The sequence below is a fragment of the Rattus norvegicus genome, chromosome 5 (assembly GCF_036323735.1).
Source record: "Rattus norvegicus strain BN/NHsdMcwi chromosome 5, GRCr8, whole genome shotgun sequence".
NCBI lineage: Eukaryota > Metazoa > Chordata > Mammalia > Rodentia > Muridae > Rattus > Rattus norvegicus.
The window spans coordinates 70,367,501-70,388,402 of record NC_086023.1 but is presented as its reverse complement, the minus strand read 5'-3'; the positions used below and the strand labels follow the sequence as shown (position 1 = coordinate 70,388,402).

Sequence of the window (20,902 nt, the reverse complement as noted above, 5' to 3'; positions counted from 1 at the left end):
CTAGGTGAATGAAAAGCTCTTATTGTGTAATAATAGTAAGAAAAGGATGTTGCAAATAGATTTTTTCCAACTGCCTCTGCATGTATTTTTTCCCTCCCTTCCTTCATTGACCACTCAATTCTTCGTGCTCCTGTCCCCCAACCCCCATCCTCGTTCATTCCCAGCTGCCAAGGACTAGCCAAGGCTTGAGGAGCAATTCTGAGAGAAGGGGTTTCTGAGAGCAGGGGGAAAAAAGACTCTATTCTAAAAATTATCTGGTTGAGACAGCTCTCTCTGCTAGTAAATATTAATTCTTAGATTTTTTGACTAAGTCAGAAATCATGTTAGAAAATTTCTAAAATCCTTGGGTTTTTCAATTAAAACCAGAAATCCAGAAAAAAAATTCTAAAAGAGCTGTGTTCACTCTCCATGGATTTTCTGACCAAAATCAGAAATCCTCTTCGAAAAAAATTCTTGAAGAACTGTGTTTACTCTCCAGAGATCTCCAGACACCTCAGCTCCTGTTCGGAAAAATTCTAAAAAGAACCGGCTGTTACTCTCTGCTAGCTCATCTCATGCAGACCCAAAGCCCAGATTTTTATTTACATATCAATTCAGAGATTTATTCAAGGTTCTGTCTTGATTATTCCATGAACCAACATTCCATTCTTAGTAAAAGTACAGTTTTCATTTTTTTAATATTGCAAAAGAATTCAGAGATCTGCTTACCTTTGTAAATTTAGCTCAGTATGACCTTATCCTGAGATTTCCTTCTTGACCACGCCTTGGCCTAAATTTGTGCTGTCCAAGGGTGATCTTGGACTCCACAATCTACTTAGTGTCTTTGTATGTGCCTGTCTTTATCTTTCTGACATACCACCACATTTAAGAAGGAGTTTTTTGAGGGTTCAGGAGTGTTAAGATCTCTTCATTTTTATTTTTATTATTTTTAATGTAGACATTTAACACAAAAATTTGCCTCTTAGGAAATACCTTCATTGTGCTCTATAAATGTGGGCATGTTGTATATTCATTTTCATTCAATTCTAGTATGTCTTAAATTTCTTTCTTAATTTCTTTTTGACAGATTTCATTCAATAGTAAATTATTCACTTTCCAGTAGTTTGTAAGATTTTTGCTGTTCCTGTTGTTCTTGATATCCAGACTTAATATATGAAAGTCAGATAGGATGCAATGTGTTTTAATTATCCTGCGTCTTTTTGGAAGTGCTTTGTATGTTTTTATATGATTTTAGGGAAAATATCTATGAGATGATAGCAAGATGTTATATTCTTTTGTGTCCAGGTAAAATGTTCTGTCAATATCTATAGGTCCATTTAGTTAGTTCTGATATTTCTCCACGTTTTGAATGGATGACTTGTATATTGTTACAAATTTGATATGAAGTTTCCTACACTCACTGTGTGAGAACCAATGCATAATTGAAGTTGAAAATTTTCTTTTATGAATTTGATTGCAAATTTGGCAGAGTACCAATTAAAGTGACCCAGAAAAGAAATTCATCTTGGCACAAAATGATCAAAACACTAAACCTACATAATAAGGGAGAATATTAAAATCCACAAGGGAAAAATAGCAAGTAGCATATGAAGGAAGACTTAATACGAAAACACTTGACTTTTGAATAAATAGTCTAAAACCCTGAAGGACCACATAGACAGATGTTGCACAAATTTCAGGAGACCACAGATGCCAACCCAGACTGTTCTATGCAGCAAAACTTTGGATTATACAATAGATGAAGAAAATAAGATATTCCATGATATAATTAAATTTAAGCAATATCTATCAAAAATATTGTCCTACAGAGGGTGTTGATTTGAGAAAAACTCCTGTCTAAGGAAGTTAGTCACATAAGCAGACCCAGGAAAAGACAAGGAAGAAATTGTCAAAAAGCAGCAATTAAACATTATGACCATTTGAACATTGAAGATTCACAAAGTAGCTTGGAAACTTCCTGTGAAACTTCTGTTAAAATAGGAGAAGTGCAACATATAAGAAGATCAACAAACTTTTTGGAATCAAATGGTATTCAAGTTCAAGCAAGTAGTTGATTAAATACTTGAAGAAAAAAATAAGCAGTATTTTTGTAAAGAAAAAAAAGTAGACTTTTATCTTACACTAATACCCAAAAATCAACTTTAAATATTAAAAACATAGGGCCAAAATAAAAAAAAAACCTCTTATAATACACAGGATAATGGCTTCTTAGCCTCAATGTATGTAGAGAATGAGTTTATGCATTTGTCACTAAAAGCAAATGCAAGGTAAAAGTTATGTGAAGGGTAGAAGGCATTTTGTCTACAAATAATTTTTAGACAACAATGGGCACTGAAAATCTTTGTCAAGAGAAGAGACTTCTTGCAAAATGTACTTAGCATAAAACAAAATAAGAAGGTAAGAATTTTAGTATGATGTCTACATTTATTTCCTTTCTTACCAGTAGTTTCAAGGGCTATGTACATGCACAACTCATTCATTAATTAACACATTTTTTTCAAATTTCATTCACAATTCACTAATGCTATTTTAAAATGAGAATGTTGAAATATTTTGTTGAATAAAAGGTAAAGATGCAATATTATACACAATCCAAATAGCAAGTTAGATTAGATTATAACAGTTTAAATTTATTTGTAAGACTATTTAAAACTCAACAGTGATGAATTAAAGAGTAAATTGTAGTTTTATTTTATTGGCTATTATGTATTTTAGTTTTCTTTAAGAAAGAATTGCTGGAAAATTTAAATATTGAATTGCAAAACTCAAATATCACTCAAGTAAACTGTGAATTTAAAAAAATGAGCCGATGAACCCAATATATAACTTTCTTTTTTTTTATTTACCAGGCTTACCAAAATTATATTTATTCAGAAGATCACGAGAAACTGGGAAACCACTTAGAGCCAACCATCAAACATCACCTGTTGCATTAAAGCAAGGTTTCACAGCAGACCCCTGGGAGAAATTTTGCTTCACATCACTCTTCCAGGGAGAGTAGAAAACTAAATACAATCATGTCCCCACACCCAGAAGACTCACCCCACTAAACTCCCAATTGTTATAAGCTTGAGACCAACAGATTCTGCAGAACCACATGGCTATCACATGAAACTTGACTTGAACTAAAGCATAGTAGATGGAAATATATTCAAGCTAAGCTGGTTACAGAAAAGCAGCCCCAGAATTTAGAAGATCCTTCTAGAAGTGTACATAAAATTCTGGTTAGTTCATCAAAAGGACAATGAGTCCTTTTAACAACGTTCAAAATTACTTCATGATAAAAGCCCTGAAGAAACTAGGAATGGAAGTGTTTGCCTTACAGGACAATTACTGCTAGACTCCCAGGGACCTAGCAACAGCTAGGTGTGGTGTTTTGTCAGTGCTACCTCAGTCCCACCTCTCTCTCTCTCTCTCTCTCTCTCTCTCTCTCTCTCTCTCTCTCTCTCTCTCTCTCTCCTCCCTCCCTCCTCTTTCTCTCTCTCTCTCTCCTCCCTCCCTCCTCTTTCTCTCTCTCTCTTGATGTTGAGAAGGGAAAAGTGAAGAAAAGTCCAGAGATGTATACCTGAATGAAAATCAAATGCCATGACCACTCCAACCATATGTATGGTTTTTTAAATTAAATTGTAACCATAACATGTAGAGACATAGGAGACATATCCATGAAGAAATGTTTTAATGGATGTTTTCATCTGATGTTAAAATTCATTCATTTCAAAATTAGAGCTGCCTGACAACTTCACAGACATGAAGATAATCAAGAGAATGAAACGTTGCACTCTTCCATAATGAGAATTTTGAACAGTTCTTCATAGTATACCTGAAATTTAATCACACATGAGCAACAAAATGTCAAAGATAAACCCATATATGGCATGTTCTACTATATCAGAAAAAATAATATCAATATGTATATTCTTGGTAACTAAATTATCTCAAGTTGATAATAGATTACATTGATAACTATACTTATACGTAAGCAAATAATCTACAAAGATCTGTAAGACAGAGTCATCTATACATCCTACAATTTCTTGATCAAAGCTTGGATCAGCAGTTGGGGCATAGTCTATTTCCACTGCCTGAAAACACCTTCACTCACTTGAAGCAAATATATATATTGATATTTTTCAGGCTGATAGCCACTAAAATAGAAATTGAGGAGAATCAGGTAGTTAATGAGATGTAAGGGAGATATTTTCTAATGGTGAAAAGTATTTAAATCCAATGTGAGCTACTCAGAAAACTGAAGCATCCTGTAAAATCAAGCATGTTTACTTAAAGCCCCGGGAACACGCAAGAGGAAATATGTTCAAGATGCTAAAGGTTGAACATAGATCAATAATTCTGTGATCCAGCAAACATCATTTAACTTTCAAATATGTTTTGTATGATGTTGGATCTTTCTTTCCCTCTCTAATAAACACGAACACTTTATTGTGTTTCTATATAATTTAGCTTCATATAACTTAAGAGTAAACTGCATGATTTCCTTAGTTGCTACCCAAATCCTTTCTTTATAAACTCTGAAACTGTTTTCTATGACTCCCAATAAAATTACAATGTAATAATGGTGAGAATTATTTCTTTTTACACTCAATAACCAAATACACATAAAATTAGGAGATCCATTTGAAATCCATTACATTAATTCCTGAAGAGTTGCATCACTGGAAGTTTTGTTAGTTTTTTTATCCCAAAGAAAATTTGCTTCATGTTAATTTTCTACATCAAACTTTGGTGCATTACACAAAGCATGTTAGACTTATACACAGTTTTATTTTGTTGTGAGCTAGGCTCCACATTAAATGCACAATATCTACTTGCATCCTTTTAAAAGGAGAAGCTGATAACAATTATTATAACAGTAACATCATAAACACTATTAAAATAGATCTAAAAATGTATGACATACAATAAATAAGGTATCTGGACAGGACCAGTAATTATATCCATTTCCCTCTATATCATTAATTATTCTATCCATGTTTTTAGTGGGAATTCAAGATCCAACTGTTAATACTTCATAATTTGATAAAGGTATCTTGCAAGAAAATTGAGTAATCTTCCTTAACTTGCTATATAAAGAATTGACACTGCCCCAAAATACTATTGTACAAATAGATAGAAAACTTGAATAATAAATTTGGGATGTTTATAAACCTTAGGTTTGTAGCTCTCTGGAGGCAAGCTTCCTTTCTCTTTTCTAAGGTCGTTTTATATTTGTTTTCTTTTTCTTTTCAACCCCTACCCCTCATCTAAGAAGTAAGAAGTACAGTGGGGCAAAAAGGTAAGATAGAAATCCCTGAGTCTAAACTTCATATCTCATTTCCTTCCTGTCAACGACCAATTATTGGTAAAACATGTTCAAAAATTTATTTATTATTCATAAATGAACAAAGCCATCAACCTCAACTTAAGGGATTTGTATGACATTCTTCTGATAATTTCTTCCTGATTAATTGAGAAAAAGGATTCCTTTTGTTGGGGGGGGTAAGAGGGGGTCCAAGAACTCTAGAATGAAATTGTTAGTCTTAATAAAGCTAGCTGTAGCATTTGTTGTCCAGTCTCTGTATGCTGAGGAAGTGCAGGCTTAAATGATGTCCAGACTGGAACAGTCTGAAAGGCTGGACCAAGTGAGCTAGGTGTTTTGAAGTTGTCCTGGAAGTAAGTCTTTAGGGAAATCAGTTTCAATGCACTTGAGGTAGGATCAAGGCGGGCAGCTGGAATGCTTCTCAGTATACCCTGGGGGTGAATCTTGTATGGGGTGCATTCCTGGCTGTCTGGCTTTTATTTGTTTGTTTGTTTGTTTGTTTTGCAAACATGAAGTGTGTGTGTGTGTGTGTGTGTGTGTGTGTGTGTGTGTTATGCAATATGCACAGAGCAGTTAAAGATGAGGTTTTGTTCCTTTTTTGAGCAGGTGAAAGACAGCTGTCTTTCTTAATGAATTAGTTTGATTATATAACCTAGAAGAATGCCCTCTTTTGTAGATCATAAACTTGACAAAATTACATAAACCCAGAGCAATGCTTTATAGAGTTTTTTTCTGCATCTCATAAATATCTGTATCTAATAATCTTGATCCTCTTAGCCATCTCTCTGTGGCCCTTTTCCAAACTTGGTCAGCTTTTCTTGAACTCTGTACTTGTGTTACTCTTGGACTGTCATCAAGATTTGAAGTACCCTTACAAAATGACTGTTGCCTCTTTTCTGAAACAGCTTAAAGTCCCCAAATGGAAGAAACAAAGCTCAGTGATTGATAAGTTACTTAGCCTTGAAACCCCTGTCCTAGGAGTGGACTATGTTTGCTATATAATTATTTTATGTACCCTTACATTAGTGACATCTGTAGCAAAACAATGTTAAGTCAAATAAAATGAGAAGCAGTTGCACAAATAGACTTATGAGGAATTATTTAATGGTATCCTCACAGTCCAAAATAAAATTTACAGATACTATAGCCAAGCAATGGTATGTATGCACAAGCTGGTAGGGTTGGTGTCACCTGAAAATCTAAATTTATACTCATCAAGGAAAAAACAAGACTGATGGGAAAACAGACATAGCTACACTTTTAATTTAAAGGCTACACTACTTTGCTTATTACTTTCTAATTCACTGCAAATCATTCATGCGTTTCTAATGATATTCACAATACTACCAGTATCCATGGTAGTAATTGCTTAGGAAAATAAGAATATGTTCCGCATAGCAAGATGGCAAACAAACATTAATTTCTTGTTTTTGTGTTTGCTGCTTCCTTAATTATGTAAGTTGGTTCAATCACTCCAGACATCTGAATTAATGTATACTATCATTGAATTGTCATTGAACTTTGTGAATGCTTCTGTATGCCTCTCTTTCTGTCCGTATCCCTGAAGAATACATTGTTCATTGCCACTAGCCTAAAACTAAATATAATGTTTTAGAAAAAACTGTCTTCATTAAGGAAAATTATCTAAAACATATGATAAAGAACACTTTTTTTAGGTTTATTTGATTTTAGTAAGGTAATGGTTACTTGTACTCTTAATTTTTCCAGATATTTGTTACTTTACTAAGCAACTCTGTCTAAGATTTTTTTCGTGGCACTTATTTATATATTAAATTCTAACTAGAAAACACCTATGGTTTCATCAAAGAAAGGAGGAAAAACTAATCTTTGGAAACTAGTCTAAATTTTCATTTATTAAAAACTAATACTTACAAAGAAACTTTACACAGTTGAAATACAGGATCCTATCTAGTCTCACCCATCAGGTGTAGTGTGCCCTGAGCTTGATCTGAGGTATTTCTTGGCATTAGGTATAACTTGTCTGAATATTCGCCACAATTCAGTATTTGATGAAAAAAATGGGGATCTGAATTATTTTTGATTATCAACTGAGATAGTTTCTAATGATTTTGTAAAATAGAAATATGATGAACAGTACTTTGACTCACACAAGCACTAATTCCACATAAATAAACATATAAATACACACACATTGTAACGCATGATTTTACCAAGATGAACACGTATGAATGGCTTAACAGCAAATTTTAGATGAGGTTTCAGAGTTATCATATATAAAATGTGATATATTAATAAATGTAATTTATCTAGTGATTAATCATAAAATTAAAAATATGTTGAAAATAAGACCTAGCTTTGCAACAGAACACGTTTGTTATTGTCATTGTTCTTTTTATTATTCATGTCATTTATTCATTTTACTATGTAACTTCTGAATGTTCGCTATTCAACTTCTCTAATCAAATGTCTTTTATAAAATGAGTCCACAGTAGATTTAATATTTAGCATAAATTATAAAATCTCAAATATAAGAGGTGGCATGAATTAGTGGCTGTATATTAGGCATAAAGTGCTGAACTGAAATTAATGATACTTTTTTTGCCTATCATTTTAGATTCATTGCTGTACTTTATTCTACTCAATGTATCAGCAATCTCAACATAGATTACATTGTTATTAATCACAAAAATAAGAGCAAAATTATATCTTATGCTTCATGATCTCTCCTTTTCTGTCCTACATACATGTACGTATACACACACACACACACACACACACACACACACACACACACACACACACGAGTCTCGTTACTCAGAGAATCCATATTTTACCCTTTCAACTTTAGAACTGTCTCCTGAAGGACAGTGAGGAGGACTTCTATTGAGAAAACATTTCAGGCCACAATTAAGGAAGCCAGGTCAATTTAGCATTCTATCTTAGTCAGGTTTCTATTCCTCCACAAAACATCATGACCAAGAAGCATGTTAGGGAGGAAAGGGTTTATTCAGCTTAAACTTCCACATTGCTGTTCATCACCAAAGGAAGTCAGGACAGGAACTTACATAGGGTAGGAACTTGGAGGCAGAAGTCGATACAGAAGCCAAGGAGGAGTGCTGCTTACTGGCTTGCTTCCCTTAGCTTGCTCAGCCTACTTTCTTATAGAACCTAAGACTATTAGCACAGACATAGCACCACCCATAATAGGCTAGATCCTCCTTCTTTGACCATTAATTGAGAAAATGCTTTACAGCTAGATCTCATGGAGGCATTCCCTTAAGGGAGGCTCCATTTTTGTGATCTCTCCAGCTTGTGTTAAGTTGACCATACCAGCCTGTATATTTGACCCCTTGTCAACTTGACACACAAACACATCACTATTAAGACTCAACCCTTACTTTCTTATTTATCCCCAAGTTCTAAATAACTTTAAAATTCCCAGTCTTAACAAATCCTTACATGTTAAAATTACAATCCCTTTAAAATATGCAATCTCTTTACAAATTCAGTCTTTTTACAGTTCAAAGTTTCTCAGCTGTGGGCTGCACTACAATCCGTTCTTACTTCAAGAAGGAAAAATATCAGGACAGACATAATCAAACCAAAGTCAAACTCTAAATGTCCAATGTCTGGAATCCACTCTCAATCTTCTAGGGTCCTCTAAGGCCTTGGGTTACTTCTTCAGCTGCACCCATTCAAGCTCCCCCTTGTCTTCTAGACTTCAGCTGCCTATATTCCATTGTTGCTGCGTTTCTTGTTGGTCATCTCATGATATTGGCATTTCCAAAACACTGCTGTTTTGGAACTAGGCTTCACCAACAGCCTCTCATAAGGCTCTCTTCATGATGCCAAGGCTCAACTCCTTCCCACAGAACTAGATCAAACTCATTAACGTCAAAGAAGCAAGTGAAAAATATGCGTGCAGCATGAAAGTGAAGATTTGTATAGTTCCTGGTGAATCTAGGTCCTCAGGTCCTGATACTTGATTTACTGGCTCCAGAATCTTGTGGTATTCAGCTATGGTTTTCTTTTTCTCCCTCAAATTCTTAGAGAGTGTTCTAAGATTTCTTGTGTTAATTTAAGGTGTTTTGAATTTACGTAACAAAATTTCATGGGACAAAAATATGATTATTAGATACAATCAAATGTTTCCACTAGTCAAAAAATTTAAAGCATAAACTTTTAAAGAATTTCAGTTTCATTAATATGTTAAATAATCCATACAGATGTTATAGATGTTGTGCATTTTGTTTCATTGAAAATGACTTACCCTGAATATTGGAGATTAAACATGTTTTACCTGCAAAATGTGGATCTCCCTACTCACTGTGAAATAGGGTAAAATAGACAAAACAGGAATTACAATGAAAGCCTGCCAGGGTCTAAGCTTACAGAAGAATAAAATAAGAAGACTATTTTAGAGATGAATTGAGATAACTATGTGGCTTCACATGTCACCATGGAATTAGTGCTAACAGTGTTTTCTGCTTCCCTCTTCTTCCAGTTCCTTTTCTTTCCTGGTAGTATTAGAATAAATAATTGCTTGTAGTATCCTGAAAACAAAAAACCCTAGGAAAAACTATTTTAAGTGAATGCTAATGTTGAAGGAGTCAATCAGGATACAGAAAGTACATTCGAGAAGGGCCCTTAGTGCTTGCTCATCAAGTAGCTTCTAACACAAAGATTCTGGATACATGAAAAATGGTCACTTCTTCAAAACTAGAATCAGAGTGAGAATAAAGGAACCAGCAGCAGAAAGGTATGCTGAGCCTAGTATATCCTATTCTGTAGAAAAATAAGTAGTTAAAATGATGTCATGTTCAGGGAATATTAAAGGAAAAAATCTAAACTTTTAAAAATCAAGGCATTGTTTAACTAATCTTTTCTCTATAGTTTTATGACCAGTATTACATAACTCTCTCTCTCTTCCTCTCCTTCTCCCTCTCGCTCTATGTCTCCCTCTCCCCCTATATCCTTCTCTCCTTCTCCCCGTCTCCACCTCTCTCATCTACATTGTATGGTTTAACTCAGCACCACAGAAAACACTCTCCAGGCCTCCACATTTCCTGACACTGAGTGCTTTATACATTTCCAGGATTTTAATAAAACGACTTTACACATGACCTCAAAAATAAGATTTTTTCCTGGCACTTACTTATATATTAAACTTCTAACTAGAAAACATCTATGGTTTCATCAAAGAAAGAAGGAAAAAAGTAATCTTTGGAAACTAGTCTAAATTTTTATGTATTGAAACTAATATTTACAAAGAAACTTTACATAGTTGAAATACAGGGTCCTATCTACTCTTACCCATCAGGTGTAGTGTGCACTGAGCTTGATCTGAGGTACTTCTTGGCGTTAGAATGGACCTTGAACTAAAAATAATTGCTTATTTTCTAGATAAATAAAGTCTCTTTCAATCTAAAACTAGTGTGCCTTCTCATGGAAGCAATTTAGACTGCAACATTCATTTTCTTAAAAAAGGCCATTTTCCCTTGGGGTCTAGGTATTATGTTTTAATTCTTATGAGACTTTTAAGTTCCTAAAATAAGTTAACATCGCTTTTGTATGGCATTTTTCACACTAGGTCTAGACAAAAAGAAAATGAGAAATCATTGTTAACATGAACAAGTTGTATGTTTTTCATCTTCTCCACATTTAGATGCCAATACTGAAAGGACTGTACATATTTGTTGATACTTCTGGGTTAATGGCTTAAAGATGCCATCTATTTAGGTTATTGGTATCACAGGGTTTCTTTTTCTTTCTTTCGGTATTTTATTTTGATACATGTTTTTTACCTCTTTCTGATTTTTATACTTTCTATTTTGGTCAAATTCACACTTTCTCCTAATCTCCTCCCAAATTTATTTCTGTCCCATATCCAACTAACCCTTTTTCTTCATCTTCAGACAAACAAACACACAAACAAACAAATGAAAACATCCAATCAAAATGCCGATCTACACCCCCTGAAGCATGTTACACCACCAAGGACTATAAAGTAAAATAAATAATAAAAAGCTAACTCTCCCTCTCCTAGAACAGTTAAAGAGCAATGGCTGCTTAGTTAGGAATGACCTTCAACTTTACAGTACTTCAGCTTCAATGTGAGAAACTGGTCCAAATGTTACAAGGCCATAGTAAAGAACAGTAACTACTGTGGTAATCTGAATGTAACTGAGAGAAACACTGCCTCAACACACATAGCTAATTTAACCCTTGTTTTGGGAGAGTAGGGAACAGTTCACTCTCATCCACAGAGAAGAGAAAGGACCATCTTGGCATTTAATTGGCTGATTATGAGATCTTAGAAGGAAGACAATGGAGGGAATGTGAAAATAAGTTACATTAATAAGTGGGCTAAAGAACTGATGGTGAGGGGAGATGAATGTAATGCTTTGTCTGTGAAAATTAAGTGGGATAGGGTAACATGTAGAGTCTAAATGAAGAGAAGACATACTCATCACAGCTTTCAAGGCAGGTAAATTTTAACTTTGGGTGAGAAATGTGAACAGATACCTCACTGAAGAAGATACGCTGATGATATATAAACATTTAAAAAGATGCTCTGTGGGTTGGGGATTTAGCTCAGTGGTAGAGCGCTTGCCTAGGAAGCGCAAGGCCCTGGGTTCGGTCCCCAGCTCCGAAAAAAAGAACCAAAAAAAAAAAAAGAAATTTAAAAAAAAAAAGAAAAAGATGCTCTGTGTTGTACATGACTAGAAGATTGAAAATTAATACAAGAGTAATACATGTGTTTATGAGGAGACATTTTTTAATACTATTTTTATGGGAATGTTAGTTTTGACAAAGATGTAACTGTTGAATGATTTTATAAAATGAATATGACATTGAAAACTGTGTAAAATATTTCAATTATGAATTGTGAGAATTTAATTATAAATCTTTTTTCTTATTACTGTTACTCATAGCATTATAATTGTCAAACAATTTATTAGAGAGAGAAAAAGAGAGATATTGAAGACATCAGTTCATTAGTTCTTAAAGTTTTGACCTCAGGAACGCCTTCCACCCTTAAAACATATTTTTCCCCCAAAGGGTATTTGCTGATATGGGTTATATCTATTGATATTTATGACATAATTAATCTGATGATTTTGACATAATTTCTTCACTAAATATGCATAAGCTCATTTACCTGTTAAAATACAGAACATGAGTGAAAACTCTGCTTCTGAAGGGAGGGGTGTATTGTTTTCCATTCTCCAAATCCCTTTATGTCTGTCTTAATAGAATACAGCTGGGTTTCTCCATGCGCATTATATACTGCTAGCTGCTTTCAGGGAGTGATGTATCTGTAGAATATTCATCCTCACACAGTAATGAATAGACAAAGAGTATTTAAAAAAACTTTTTTTGTATAGTTGTCAAATCTTTTGTGATCCATAGTAAAATATGGCAAGTTGTTATTGTTTTGTAATGCGGAACCTGCATCATGCAAATGAGCCTACTGCATTCTGTTGCATGAAATTCTAGTGTATTTTTATTTATTGTGTTGCATTTTATGGACTTTTAAAGAGTTTTGGAACATGTGCTAGTCATTGAGATTTGTGAAACATTTCATTTTACGACAGCATATCTGATTCAGATTTTCTACCATCGATCTATCCAACCATCCATTTATCACCTATGTATCCATGTATGTATGTATGTATGTATGTATGCATTATCTTCCTTCCTCCCTTCATTCCTTCTTTCTTTTCTGTAAGGGGAGATTCCCTAATTCTTTAATTGGGTAAATAAAGACAGCAGAAGCCAATCCTTAGTTGAAGATATTGAGCTGGGTTTTCCAGGTCCCCGGAGGAAGAAGAGGAGACAATAAAGAGAAAGGGCTTTTTCAGCAAGGCTGTGGAGTAGAGAGGGCTGACACCACATAGTCCTGGGGGCTATTCGATCCAATGGTTTCCCCTGCCATCCCTGATGGAGTCTAATATAGAATAGCTGATGATTTTAGGACAATAGATTCCAAACCCACTGGTTGTGTCATCTGACTGATTTTAAAATATTAAGAATGTCTGATGTTTTCTATTCACAATGATTCAGGTGGACAAGAGAAAGGGCATAACAGCAGGACAGTCACTGGTGGGTAGTTTAGTCAGCCAGCCATGGGAGCTAGCTAAGTGAAGACAGAGAGAGCTAGTCAGGGAAGCTGGGAGAAACTGGGTAGTCATTGACAGCTTAGTGGAACTAGCTGCAAAAGGTTGAAAGAGCTCTAGTGGAGCTCTTGAGAAGGAGCAAGCTTGGATTTTAAAGTTACATGTAATCCCTTTCTTTCTTTCTACCTAATATCCATCATCTGAAGAATAATCCATTGCATTACTTATCAAGAATTCACATTTTTCTATGACATATTGCTGCATATCCTCCAGGAGACAACTTTGGAGAGCTGTTTGGACCACAGTAATGGTTCCAAGTCTTCCAAAACCATGAAATTCTCCCCAATGCTTGATTCTTATCATGGATGACTGTGATTGATTGTCAAGATAACTGACAAATAATTGAGAAACTTCCTGGATACCTTTAACGTGTACTTCTGGACGTTTACACAATGTTTGTGGAGACTCTGGTGTGTCTGCCAGTGAACTGGGATGGAAAAAAATCACCCTGGGTGTGAATGGCATCATCAACATAATGGGAGATGGGAGGCAAAACCTGGAAGTTTGCATGTGCCTGAAACTAGACCCTTCATGTATGATGGAGTTTCTGCTTCTGTCTTTGCCTTTTCAGTCTCTAAGTCTTGGCCCTGAATATGAGTCACCGAAGCAAAAGTCTAGGGAGCTTCAAGGCCTTCAGGTTTGGGGGCTGGATCATTGCTTTATTGCTGAGGGTTCCAGCTTCTTGATCAGGGAAGCTGCTGGTTCTGTGGCTGCCAGGCACTGTGGGACTATCCAGTCTTTGTCTGTTTAACTCTCATATTTATATATTCAGTTTATTGATTCTGTTTCTTCAGCTAATTCAGACTCATACATTCACATTATTTCAGAGTTGATTTTCTGGAAGTGCCTGGTCAAAACAGTGTTTTCTAGAGAATACTTTCAATTTTCAGACCAAATAGCCAGTTTGTTAATTATCTTTTCAAAAGTCAAGATGATGTTCCATGGAAAATATAGTGAGCTCACAGCTTAGTCGTAAGTGCTTTTCCTAGGTATCCATGCTATTGCATAGACCAAATGTAGTATGCATCCTCTTTTTCATTTCCTCACACAGAATGGTAAGAGATATGTATATATGACTCGGGAGTTAACGACATTGAAGGATTACAGATACATCAAGTGGAGTCCTGCTAACCCTGCTGTCAGTGCTCAGAAAGCTTCAGAACATTGACTGCCAACACAGTTTATTCCCATTACTCTAACTGAGGCCAAAGCACCAGAAATTATTAGCCACAAATACTATAAATTTTAACGGAGTGAAATAGCTTATTACTCTTTTAAGCATAATTTTGTAAATTGATCTTGTGCTCACTGAACTCCAGTTTTTGAGATGCAGATAGCTTTACAGTGAGTTATTGGGTCTTCGAGTGCTGGCTGTCACTCTCCTTTCTTCTTTTGGTCTCTGTACCTTGTTTCTATGTAGAAACATAGTAACAATTTATGATGATATTCTGGAGTGTGCCATACCTTACAATGTACTTGTCACATCCCAAACTGTATCTAAGTCTTCAAAATCCCATTCTATCAGTAAGCACATAATAAAGCAACAAGATGGATGAGGATGTTTAAATGGTACCAATTCGTTTAGAAGGAGGTAAAAGGAAGATGTCTAGCATCCCAAACAGTTGCCCTAGAGTCATTTTTAATGGGTTTTGGATTTCTAACCCATTAATATATTAATAATTTGAAAAATCCAAATTTCCTAGTACGATCATGAAGGCAAAACTCTGTTTTTCAGATTTAGGAATTTTCCTTTTATGCTTTTATACCTGATACTGAACTATTCATTCACTTAACCCTAAGAATTCAAGGTGGTAGAGGTTCTTTTCCTGACCCCAAAATGTTCAACTCATCAATGAAGGGGACATCAATGTCTTAAAAATTAAAAGAAAATATGCTTGAAAATTAATGTATTAATGAAAAGGGTTTTCATGTTTTCATTTGGAATTGGATGATTGATTGTTAGACTCCCACAGTTCAATAACAATTTTAATGATTTTTATGTTCTACTTTGAGATAATCTATATTTCGTTATCAAATTTGAATGGATGTTCCTGGGCTCAATTATTACATAACAAAGAGATAAGCAACACACAAGCATTTAAAGCTCACCAAATATGGAAATATGCAGTACCATTCCTCTGAAGTACTAGAAAAGCATGTTTTTCTGTAAAAAGATTTTTTGGGGGGAATTGACAATATAATCTGTGCAGTTTCCATTGCTTTACATTTTCAATGATTCCCACATGCAGTGACAGATTGACTACTACATTTTATATTTTCTGTGTCTTTTCAGTGATGTCTGTATTTCAAGTATACTCACTTTCCTATTAAAACATTAAATAAATTTTAATAGCATATATTTATATACTTAAATATGTAAATATTAGTTAAATATCTAATATATTTTAAATAAAACTTTAAAAGTGAATGATACAGGATTTTAATACACATTTAGTTTAACCATGTATGTGTGTAGAATTATTTTCCTGTCAACTGTAGCTCCTTGTAAATTAAATATCTGGGGCATACCATAAAACGTGAGCAATGGAGATGTTAAAGTATAGAATAATTATGAAGTAACTTCTGTTTTTCTTCATGTAATATATTTCCCAGTAAAATGCACAAATGAACTTTAAGGAATGCTTGGGTGAAAGATAGTTCACAAAATTATTCTCTTTTATGAAATATAATTATTTTGTTAACCTCTCAAAATGCGAAAACATAGACAATTTGGCTGCATTTCATAAATGGGCAATAAATTCTATAAGTTAACACTAAAAATTAGGATTCAAGAATATGCCAGCTATTTTAGTTCCATTAGTATATTCAGGCAGATATTTATAAGAAAAAAACTGTAACTATTTCCCATTTTCAAAAGTCATATAAATTAATTGTAATCCTAATAAGATTCTAATGGAAAGAAGTTCATCATATTAAATTCATTTTTTTAAAATAATGATAAGTCACATTGCAATTTAATATAAGTGAATTGACAGTTATTTACAGATACTTTGACACAACTCAACAATCAACACACAGTTTACAAAGATTGGAAACATATTTTAGTGAGATTTGCCTACCAGTAAACAACAATCAGGACATATATTTATAATAAAGTAACTCAGAAGTTTCACATCGCTATCAGAACTCAACAAAGTTTAAATTTAGCACATACCATAGATTTTGAATAAAATTATACAACGTCTTCATTGCCAGGGTTCTGCTGTACTTCTTAAATGACCTTCATAAATTTCTGTTGTTTTTTTCTTTTTGTTTTTGTTTGTTGGGGGTTTTTTTGCTTCTCATTTCCAGAGCTGATGTTGTCTCTTTGATTTCATCATCTTCTTTTCTTTTCACATTCTTTGAATGATAAAGTATCATTGGTAAATGTTTAATGTTATGGTTAGGAATAAGCTCTACGATCAGACTCGGTGTTAGTGAAAGAAAAAGTGAAGCTATTTTTAAATCTTTCACACATCCTGACTGCAGTTTCCCCTCCCTCCCATTCCTCCTCCTACAATCCCACTTCTGGAGATAAACTCCTCCAAATGTTTCCCTTTAGAAAGATGATAGATCAGCTAAAAAAGGCTCTGCTCAATACCAAAAGCATAAGCTGAGATTTGAAGTGCAATTTTACTTTTCTAAGTATTATTTAACTCTTCTAGGCATTATCTCCACTGTCTAATGCCTTAGAATCACAATAATTTTACATAGTCTTAATGAAATGTAAGTACTTTAATTTAGAAGATGAACTATTTCTAAGATTTTAAGTTCAAAACATCTAAAAGAGACACACTATATTTTAACCATATTCTATCTCATAAATTTAATAAATATGCCATTCAACCATGATACTTGCAAATCACTGGATATATAAGCATAAGAAAAAGACTAATGAATGTAATGTAGATGAAAATTCATTTCAAATCAAGAGCCTTCACACAGGGTATGGGTAGTTATGAATTTTTTTACAAATATGTACAAAAGTAAAAATAATACCAAAGTAAGACTAATGCATTTGATACCATTTAAATATCCTTACATTGATAAGTAGGTCTAAACTGATCTGTAATGTTATGACCAAACGTTTTATTCCTCTGTTATTTTATTTTCGTTGCATTCTCTGTTTCTCTAAGCATTTAGATCCTTCTCAGAGAAGTGAGATAAAGAACACTCATTTTGTAATCTTGTGATTATGTGTATGTGTGTGTAGGTGTGTGCACATGAGCGCAAGTGCCCATAGAGTCTAAAAGGGAATCTGTTAGACCTCATTGGCCAAGAATTACAGGCAGCTATGAACTTCAACCTGGCTAAAAAGCAAACTCAAGTTCATCTTTTTAGTTCTGATATATTAATTTAAAAGTGTTGGAGAATGAACTGAGAATTACAATTGTCAGATTATATCTTAAGGAACTCTGAAAATGATGACTAATTTCAAACATGTCAGTGCTTACATGTACTACAAACTCTTGGCTATCCAGTATTGTCATGGGTATGAAAACAATATGGGCTTCAGGAAATTTTCTCTCAAATTAAAATAAGAATTCAAACAGGAAACAAATCACAAAACAACACAGTCTTTTCCAAAGAATCACAGTTGTGGTTACTCTAGTATCGAAATTCTGACTTGATTATGAAACTCGAATAATAAAAATGTCATGCTATTTGTATTAAAATGGGAAGCATGAACTCAAGGGCAAGATTAGGCAAGCAGAAGCAAGTCTTTGTATAATCCTGCTGAATAGCTTTAGTAGAATGTTGACCAAAGTACTATAAAGTATGATCATTTCTACAAAGATAACTGTACATTGCTAGAAAACAAAGTTGGATATATATATCATGTATAAAGTTGAAGTTCGATTGGATGTAGAAACTGGATCAACATTTATGGTCTCAGCCCCACCAATTGGGTCAAGTACCAGTTCGAGACACCTTTGGAGGGAATGGTCGTTTAAACTACCACAGAACTAATCAGAATATTGAACACACAGTTTACAATGTAATTTCATAGTCAACAATTATTTATGTAGATTCCATAGACATTAAATGAACACAAGTTTTAAATAAACTGTTAGATAATCTGGAAAACCATATGCACAAGAAAAAAAATCAAATATCTCATCCCGTTTACACCCACCAACTTAAGTCAATGAAAGACATAAACTTAGGGCCTGAAACTATAAAATCACAACATCAGCAACAAACTGATAGAGAAAAAATTCTCAACAATGATCTTGGCAAAGGCTTTTACATGTAATCCCAAAAGCATAAGTAACAAAACAGAGACAAACTTGATAGTATCACACTAAAAATAGTATGCGCCCCACAGGACAATGAAGAGAGTAAACAAATAGCCTAATGACTTGAGAAAAAGTATCTGAAGACTACAGCTTCACCACAAGCTATATAAAATGCTAAACAAGTCAATAAGATCAAAACATATAATTCAATTTAATAATGAGACCTGTCCCTAATAGACATGTCAAAGGAAAAAATGTAAATTGGCAGCCTGTGCATAAGTTTTTTGATCACCATTTAATTCTTGTGCTAGTTAAACTCTTGTCTCTGTATCACAATATCTAAGATAAATATCTTTTTGTAATTTTCCCCACCCTCCGCCACTTTTTCCATTCCCAGACACCTCCCCTCTCCTTCACATCCAAGCCTCTGATTTTATGAGAGAGAGAGAGAGAGAGAGAGAGAGAGAGAGAGAGAGCACAAAATTCCATAGTAAGTTAGTAAACATAGGAAATAACTGGAGTTGAGATCCATTATTCTGCATTCCTATATATATATATATATACATATATATATATATATATGTATATGTATATATGTTCTACCATAAAAATTATTTCTTGCTCTCTGTTGGTCTACATATTCACAATAGTAGATCTATTCTTACTGATAACTGTATGTCTAATAAATGCCCGATAAATGAAAGAAACAAAAAAAAGTTTTCAATGTAACTAATATCCAAAGAAATGCAAATTTAAAGGGCCATGAGATATCTCCTCTCACTGTTAGGGCAGACTTATGACATAATACACAGGAAAGAAAGCACAGCAGTGGAGTTAGTACAAGGGGATCTCCTCTGAACTCTCCAAAGGAGGTGTAAGTTAGTGCAGTCACTATGCAGAACTCTGTGGAAGCTCTGTAGAGTTTCCATGTGATCCAGCCATTCTGGGTAACTATATCAAAGTCAGCCTATTCAAGTGCTGTCTGCACTCCATGTTCACTGCAGCATTATTCTCAACATTGTTTTTCAAAGAACCTGTGGACAAAGAAGGGGACAGTGCAACACTCTTCAGACCTAGAAATATGTTCTTGGGACAACATCAGTGAAGGTGAATCATTTCATTATCAAATTAAATTACTCACCATCACATAGTTTCTAATCTCACTCAAGAATGAAGATTAAAAGCAGTGAAACAGAGAGCCCTGTCACAGTGGCCAAAGGCCAGGAGATTCACCTTTGAGGTTAAATGATACAAAATTGCAGCTGCTAACAACTGTTAACTACAATAGACCCTCTTTACAATGATGCATTTTTTCTTTTAAATTTACTGAGCTTTTTAAATGTATTTTTGGTCATACAAAGCTATTAACTATGTGAGGTAACAAATATTCTTAAATAGATTAATGCAATCACTTATGTATATTTAAATGTAACAAAACTTCATGGTGTGTGATATTACATAATTTTTCCTTATTAATTAAAAGGCATCCATTAATTTTTCTCACAGTTATAAAATTCATAGATAAGAAGAGGAAACTGTTTGTCTTTGCTTTGATAACAGTTAAGATACAAAAGCAAAAGCCCTATTTAAGAAAAAAGTATTCTTAAAGAGAAGTTTATTAAAGCTAAACTAATTTTCATTTCCAAAAGGCAGTGCCATGAATGATAGAAAAAAAATCACTGACTGGGAAAACAATTGCAGAAGGTAAACATACAGAAGACTGTTATCCAAAATATATTAAAATCAAACAAACAAACAAACAAACAAACACCCTTCAAATTCTCTATAAGTAAATGAACAATCTAATCATAAAGAGACAGAGATCTGAGTAGACATGCCACAAGAGAATATTTGTTTTTACTGAGTTCAAGTAGTTTTGAACACAAAAGTATATGTAACATCTTTCACAGTATACATGATGAGAAAAATATACAACAGAACAAGGAAATAGCACTACATACTGATTCGGGTGGATAAAATGCAACATCCTGACAACAGTCCATAAGGGCAATATTGTGATTCAAAATGCTATGAACACAAAATGTTCTAGACACTTCAGAAGTTTGGTAATTTCTACTGTAAGTCCTTTTGTATATACATGTAGACTATAGAGGTATATGTTTAACTGAACAGATAAACTCATAGGGAAAAGATTTTCATAGGGATATTGTTGCTGTATGAGGAAC

The 20,902-nt window shown here is 34.0% G+C and overlaps 1 protein-coding gene across 1 annotated transcript in view; it reads right to left on the bottom strand.

The window, feature by feature from the left end:
* Positions 1-3,729: 3,729 nt before the first annotated feature.
* Cylc2 (cylicin 2) overlaps positions 3,730-20,902 on the bottom strand; it is a 34,883-nt gene continuing 17,710 nt past the window's right edge. The window contains exons 6-7 of the mRNA NM_001427183.1: positions 16,652-16,836; positions 3,730-3,820 (exon numbers count right to left, since the gene is read on the bottom strand). The gene's annotated coding sequence lies outside the window, so the exon portion shown is untranslated. The remainder of the gene's footprint in view (positions 3,821-16,651; positions 16,837-20,902) is intronic.